Source organism: Suricata suricatta, chromosome 14, assembly GCF_006229205.1.
Source record: "Suricata suricatta isolate VVHF042 chromosome 14, meerkat_22Aug2017_6uvM2_HiC, whole genome shotgun sequence".
Taxonomy (NCBI): domain Eukaryota; kingdom Metazoa; phylum Chordata; class Mammalia; order Carnivora; family Herpestidae; genus Suricata; species Suricata suricatta.
The window spans coordinates 39,542,544-39,550,739 of NC_043713.1; positions in this window are offsets into that span (position 1 = coordinate 39,542,544).

Sequence of the window (8,196 nt, forward strand, 5' to 3'; positions counted from 1 at the left end):
CTTTTGAAGTTGCATAAGGTTCCTGACAGTAAATGTGTTATGCGTAAGATATATACATCAATTTTATAATGTAATACATGTACATATATGTGTGTATATATACATCTAATACATTTGTATGCACATCTACGTGTACTTCCTTTGTGAACGGCATTATATTTTTTATAAAGTTGGAGGAATTAGGATGTGAAACTTCATGAAATCTAATGTTTATTGAGCACTTAGTATGAACTTTACTACAAGTTCTAGACCTGTCTCATTTAATCATCGTTACTACTTTTCTCTAATTTTCAAGAAACTAAAAACATGATTCTCATTCCAGTATAGAATGAATATATACTAAAGATTTATTAACTCATTAATGAGCAAATTAGCAAACATAATAATGAGGAACTGCGTATTTAAAGACACATAAGACAACAGAATAAGACTGATCTAGAGGGCAGTAAAAAAATAACTTTTCATTGGGGCTGTCTTCTCCATCCGACAGAAATTACTTGCAGTTTCATTGTGTCTACCTTCAAATTAACATTATCACTTTATAGAATCTAAGATCTTAATTTATGTACAAGTCATATGAAAATCAAACAAAGGAATGTTACCCCAGCTCCTGAAAGAACCTGTGGATAGGCTGGTTAAACAATGCCCAGGATGACACTCAAAATGTACCTTCACTCTCTCTGCCTGATAGCCAAGTTTCAGACAGTAACTTTTAACGTACTCTAATGTGTAAATCCTTTTATTATCCTCATTAATTTGTTAAAAGTTAAGAAAAAATATCAGATTCAAATATGCTAAATCACATATATTTTATAAGGCAGTAAAAAGATCGAGGTTTGAGGTCAGCTTAACTTTATATTCCAATCTACAAACTGAGAATAGCTATATTCATAGAGGATCATATTTATTACTTGACTTTTGTCATACTTATTTGACTGATGTGGCATTGTGTTGTGTCGTGAATTTTAAATGACAGTCTATGGCAAATTCTTTTGGTAGGGGAATAGAATATTAATATAGACTTATAGCTAACAAGATTTAACTTTGTATGCCTATGTTCATTTCTCTATACATCTCTTATACCTCTTTCAAATGGCAAATTAATTACTAATCATGTGACTCTTTTCATGTCCCCAAAACTCTGGGCCAGTCAGCCCAGTTGATTATTGTATGTTACAAATGAGGCCATTAAGGGTTGCTTAGCTTTATTATGAACAACAACAACAACAATTCTTCAATGGCCACGGCCTGCATCCCTACGCCAAAACTGGGTAAGTCACAAATATGTTGGTCAGGAGAGAGCAAAAGCCTACATATTACATCTTCTAAAGATGCTACCTGTCAATCAGCCTTAGAAAAAAAATCCAGTTTTGTTAATCATACATTTTGTTAGTTTTTGTAAATATCCTAAATCCACTTGGAAAAAAGTTTAATTTTTGCACTTATGTGGTCTATATATTTCAATAAATGCAATTTATTAAAAAAAGAAAATAAAGAAAAATAAATCCAAATGCCTGTTTATGAGAGTTCAAATATTTGGAAAAGGCATAACATCAACTGTACTAAGAATATATATAGGACTTTTTTTGAAATAAAAGAAGTTCTGTGCTCTTTTATGAAAGATCTTGATTTTGTTTAACCAGTTCTATTATTTGTATATATCTTGAAGCCCTTTAGGTTCTTCAGATTAGTAATTAATTGTAAAATTATCAGGTATCATTATTATTATTATTATTATTATTATTATTATTATTATGTGTACTTGATAGTCTGATGTATCATTTACCCCAAATCTTTTTTGGGCCAGCTTTCTTTATTCAGTTTTTGTTGGCTGTCATTAATGTTGTTTTCGCAGAAAAAGAAGGATTAAACTTCCGGGCCTGGCTGTATGATTTATTATGATGGAAAAAGTCTGACAGCCTCTTCTGAATCGTAACCCACTGGCTATCAATTCCCAGAAGAATACTGAAACCTCTTAACCTTGCTGATATGAAAAAGAGCCAATGCAAAGCAGTTGAGCTCAGAGCTTTACGTATTCCTCCGTATGAATTCTTAGACACTTTCGGAATACCTGAGTCAGACCTGTCCTTGAATACATTTATTTGGCTCTCGTCCAGTTCTATACATATCCCACAGCTCCCCAGGCATCCTCCGAGCTCGAGCTGTCGAGGCTCACTCTTTTCTTAACATTGGCTTGGTCTCCGACCTCAAATATGGCAAAAATCAGCATCCCTCTTACATTGCTGAAGACTTTCTAGAGGCTTATGCTTTTCCAAGTCAGAGTCTGCTTAGGATGAAATGCATTTTTTGGTGTGTCTGTCCAACTGTAATTCTTTCTTATTTTTGGTCCTAAAACTTCCCCAAACAGGAAAGAGTCCTATCCCTTTAATCTCTCCCACCAACCCTAACCACATAGCTTAAGTACAAACAGTGGGTATGGCTGGTTTTTCTGAAGGATTGGGGTAATACCCAATTGGGTATTTAGAGAGGTTGTTCTTAGAGTTCCGTGTCATTCTGGTCCCTTTTCTCCTTAGGTCTTAGCCATCCAGCATTTTCCATGTCCCTTGTATCTTCCCTCAAATTTCTCACTTCTTTGGGGCGCCTGGCTGGCTCGCTCAGTCGAGCCTGCACTCTTGATGTTAGGGCTGTGAGTTTGAGCCCTATGTTAGGGGTAGAGCTTATTTAAAAAAAAATTCTTCACCTCCCACTTTCTACTCCTTGCTGGGTTCTTCAAATTCTTTCTTTCTCCCTCTCTTTGCTTCTCAGACCTCTTTTTTTTTTTTCAGCTAGAATGACTTACCAAGATGTTTGCTAAATAAGAGTATTCTCCCTAAAAGAATTTCTGCCACTGGCTACATTTTAAATAAAAAAAAATAGTACAATAATACATGCATAAGGTTACAAAAATTTCAACAGTAAAATAAAGAATGCAGAGAAAATCTGATTTCTTTCTGCCTCCTACTGCAAAGATCCCCATTCCCATGGCTCTCTTTCTCAAATGCCCCTCATGCCAGACTCTTGGATACACAAGTATGAGTATATTCCCACTTTCCAAAACACAGAGTGCTCTGTCTTGCCCATTTCCCAGATACACTCTCTACCTCTTTTTCCCTGCTCAGAGCTTCATTACGGACTAATCTATAGACTTGGTCACCTCTGGCTTCATGTCGAAAGATCTAACGGGGAGAAGAGAGAGGTAGGGTCTTCGTAAGGTCCGTTGGTGGCTCTCTCCAACTACTCTATCATTCCAATTCTGGTAACTGTGCCTTTCTTTCATCTTTCCAGGTCTATTTGTGGTTACCATGCCTTGCATTATCTCTAGAAGTTTCTCCACCCCACCCACATGAATTTATAAACAGTCTCCTTTGAAAACTTGTCAGTTTGAATGTGGCCTGGTGGAATTCTGAAGATACAAATGGGAGCAGCATTTATGTAATTTTCTGGAGCTTAGATGTCAGGATGTATCAACTCACATGAAATCTACCTGAGGCCTTTATAAATGTAATTTTCAATCACACCTGCTATAATTTATTTACTTGTTCCTTAATGTTGGCAGTTAGGTTATTTCCTATTTATGACACTGATGCAAACATATACCCCGTGTTTATATCTTTGCATGTATTTTTAAGTAGAACAGCAGAATAATTAAAAAAAAATAGTAATTGCAGGGGATGCCTGGGTGGCTCAGTTGGTTGGGTGTCTGACTTAGGCCCAGGTCATGATCTCATGGTCTGGTCTGTGGGTTGGAGCCCATGTCTGGCTCTAGGCTGACAGCTCAGAGCCTGGAGCCTGCTTTTGATTCTGTGTCTCCCTCTTTTTCTACCTCTCCCAGACTCACTGTCTGATTCTCTCGAAAATAAATAAGCATTAAAAAAAATAGTGATTGCCATACCAAACACTATAGACACTTAAAATATTAGTAAATGTTGATAATTGTCCCTTTAGAGGTTTGTATTAATTTATACTGCCTGTAATAGTATTTTGCCAATTTTTAATTCCTTACCAAACCCTTAAGTGAAGGATGGGTTTGCCATTTTAATTTGCACCTTAAAAATTGTGAGTAAAAGCTTAATAACTTTCCATTTTTTAAACTATTTTTCCCAGAAAGCTCCTTTTTCCATCTCTTATTAACATGTGAGCACTTATATATTAAGGAAATCAATCTTTTGTCTCTTTCATGCACTTCAGATACTTGTTTTCAGATTGTCATTGAGTTTTAACTTTGCTAATGGAACATCTCCAATGAAGAAATTTTATATTTGCTTGGTAACACTTCTCAATCATTTCTTTCAATGTCTTTGTTAGGAGACCTTCCTCATTCTGAGATAGTCAAGAGATTTGCCTTGTTTTCTTCTGGTAGTTTTACAATTTCACTTTTTATATTTTCATATTTAAAGCTTTGAACTCTGGAAATTTTTAGTGTAAAAAATTAAGCAGATCTAGTTCCTTCCAGAAGTTAGTATTGTTCCTTTGCCATTTAATAACTAACCTTGCCCATTCTTATGACTTCAAAAAAGCACTTCAATATATATTGAATTTCCATATTCATTTGAATTTAATTCTGAACTTCTGTTCTGTTGTTTTGGTAATGGAGTTTATTAGTTGGTAGTAGTCTGAATTGGCTCAATGGTTACATCATTCCTGTACTGTCATTTCTTTATTCAGTTCTTTGCTGGCTGACGTTCTCTGTGCAGCAGATTTTTCAAGAAGGGGAAGCATGGGAAACATGCTATTGGACTTCCACGTTTGAAATTTATGCTAAGCAACAATTTCTATGGGTATAAAATTATTGCATGATATTTTTCCCCCTGGTAACTTCTGGTAATTAATGTAGAATTCAACTGGAAGTCAGGATCCAGTTAATTGTTTTCCCTGTTGCAATGATTTGACATTTTTGGCTTGTATGTCCAGAAGACTCTTTTTTGCTGTGTACTGAGTATACTGATCAATGTTGATTAGTCCTTATTAATTTGTCTCCTGGGACATGGCATGCACTTTGAACATGTTGACTTAAGCCTTCAACCTCCTGTAAGGTGGTCTCTGAATTCATAAGACAGGGGCATCCCTTCCAGTGTAAAGCCATCAAAAAGATCACTAAGAAGAATAGAAAAGCAATGCAATGAGTGAATTGAGTATTGCTGAGGCTCTAACTCCGAATGAAGCAGACTCAGAGACGAAGAGATGAAAACTGCAGGAGAAATTAAAAGACAGGCAGGGGGAATGGGATGATCTAACATCTGCCAAACAGAATTTCTGAAGAAGCACATAGAGCGAATGGGGAAAAAGCAATATTCAGAGAACTGAGGACTGCAAATGTTTCAGAATTTAAGACATTATGCACTGAATCCCTAGCAGTATAAATACAAACATATTTCAAACACATTATAATGAAACCGCAGAACATCCCCAAAGAGAGAAAATTGTAATAGTGATGGAGGGAAAATTATCCACTGAAGAATGATAATCAGTCAAATAGCAACCATAGGTACCATCAGACAATGACACAATCCCTTCAAAGGCTGAAGGAAAAATAACTGTCAACCTATAATTCTGTGCCAGGCTAGTAGTCATTTAGTACGTAGGGCAAAATAGAGTCATATTTATACATGCAATGATTGAGGGTTTAATACCACAGACCCTTGCTGTAAGAACTATAAAGGATATATCTGAGCAAGACGGAAAATGGACTTAGATGAAACAGCTGATGGATGCAGCCATGGTAAGAAGAGGAACGGATAAAACATCTCAGAAAATATATAGAAGTATTAATCCTAAAAGCAGCAGCAACTCTGATTTTTTTGAAAAAGAAATGGATACCATATGATTTCACTCATATGTGGAATTTAGGAAACAAAACAGATGAACATATGGGAAGGGGAAAAAAAAACAGAGAGGAAAACAAACCATAAGAGACTCTTAATGACAGAGAACAAACAGGGTTGCTGGAGGGGCAGTGGGTGCTCAGGAGGGAATCTGTTGGGAGGAGCACTGGCTGCTGTATGTAAGCGATGAACCACTAAATTCTACACCTGAAACCAATATTACACTATATGTTAACCAGCTAGGATTTAAATGAATATTGGGGAAAAAAATAAAGAAATTTGATGGGGTTTTTAAAGCAATGAAAATAAAATGGTAGGCATGGCATGCTATATGGAATGTAGGCTGTTTGGAGAAAAATTAAATTGCTTTGGATCTTTGAGGAAGAGGCACTGATAATTTTAGAATGACTTTAAAATAATAAAAATTTGGGGGCTCCTGGGCAGCTTAGTCGTTCGAGTGTTCGACTCTTGGTTTAGACTCAGGTCATAATCCAAGGGTTGTGGGATCGAGCCCCATGTTGGGATCCGTGCTGAGTGTGGAGCCTGATTGGAATTCTCTCTCTCTCTCTCTCTCTCTCTCTCTCTCTCTGCCACTCCACAGCTCTCTCTCTCTCAAAATAAATAAACATTTAAAAAATAAATATTTTAATGTGCATGTTAAAAATTGGAGGATAATCAATAAAGTAATAGAAATAGAATGTAGAAAACAGTAAAGGGAGAAAAGGCAATGAAATCAAATTTGATTAATCAAATGCAAGACTTGATAGGGATAAAGCAAGCCAAAAAATCTATGATGAATAGAGATATTCTTTTCTTTTTAGCTGGTTCAACTATATTTTTGAATTTTTTTCTGTTGCATTTATTCTGTTTTCTTCTTCAGCAGTACCAAATACCTGATGAGTGCTGTTGCCTGTCTTTTTTTTTTATATCAGCTTTATGGAGGTATAATTAACAGAATTGTAATATATTTAAACTGTGTATCATGGTGATTTGATATATGTATATAGAATCTAAGCTAACATCTATCACCTGTGTTTCATATCTACCTTTTCCTTTATTATTTCACTTTGCTCAGTTTTCTCAAGCCTGTTATCTCACACCTCTGATTGGGGTTTCACCAATATCTGTTACTCTTTTATTTCTGCTTCCCATATGGATGTGATTTTTGTGATGGTATTATTCTTCTCTTCCTTTTTTTCCTGAGCTCTGCCAGTTTATTTCGCACCTGCTTCCTTGAGTTCTTGTAAATCTCTACGCTTATCCCAGATGAATGTGTATGTGCGTATAATAATTCTTTGGAATTAAAAAAATCTATATTGATCTCATTTATGGTATAATTTTTCTGGCATGTGGTTGTTATCTGCCTTTCCTACATCATGTCCTTTTTCCTCTTGCTTTTCTTGCGTTTTACGGCGGTCCCTTCTTGACTATTTCTGTCTGGAGTGGATGCATTCCCAGGCGGGAAGGGCCAGGGAGCGCCCCGCGGAACTGCTGCATCACAGGATGCTGCCTGAACGCTGTTTACCACTTTGCCCTTCGGCACGATTCTAATCCAACTTAGAAGTTGCACTGGTTTTTCACGAATCTCCACATGATACAATTTTCCAGGATGTTTACCTTTGCCTTAGCTTTCACAACTCTGCAGTTTCTAAGCGTTGGAAGCTCAGGGTTGCAGGTCATCCAGGGCTCTGCCTCCCCATGACACACTGAGAGCCTGCTTCTTAGGGACATGGGGCGTCTGCTTTGCTGGTTGGACACTTCCTCCGCCACACTGGCAGCCTGGCTACCACCTCTCCTTCCAAAGCTGTTTGTCTGCTAAGGGCCCCCCTACCCAGAGAACTCCGGGCTCTGAGGGCTCTGTCCCAAATGGACTGCGTAGGAATCCTCTTCCAGCATTCTCCATGACACTATTACCAGGCTTCCTTCGTATATAATTATTCAGAATTTTAGGTGCTTTCTTGCATCATTGAGAATTTTTCTTGCATTACTTGTTATTTTCAGTTGATTTTAGGAGGAAGAGGTGGCAGAGATTTTTTTTTAATACTTATTTAGTTTTGAAAGAGGTGGGGGGCCGGGCAGAGAGAAGGAGAGAATCCCATGCAGGTTCCTTGTACTGTCAGTGCAGAGCCTGATGTGGGGCTCAAACTCACCAACTGTGAGATCATGACCTGAACGGAAACCAGGAGACTGACACTTAACCCTGACTGAGCCGCCCAGGTGCCCCAGAAGAGCTATTTTTTTTTCTCCATAATATTTTATTGTCAAATTGTTTTCCATACAACACCCAGTGCTCTTCCCCACAAGTGCCCTCCTCCATCACCATCACCTCTTTTCCCCCCTCCCCCTTCCCCCTCAACCCTCAGTTCATTCTCAG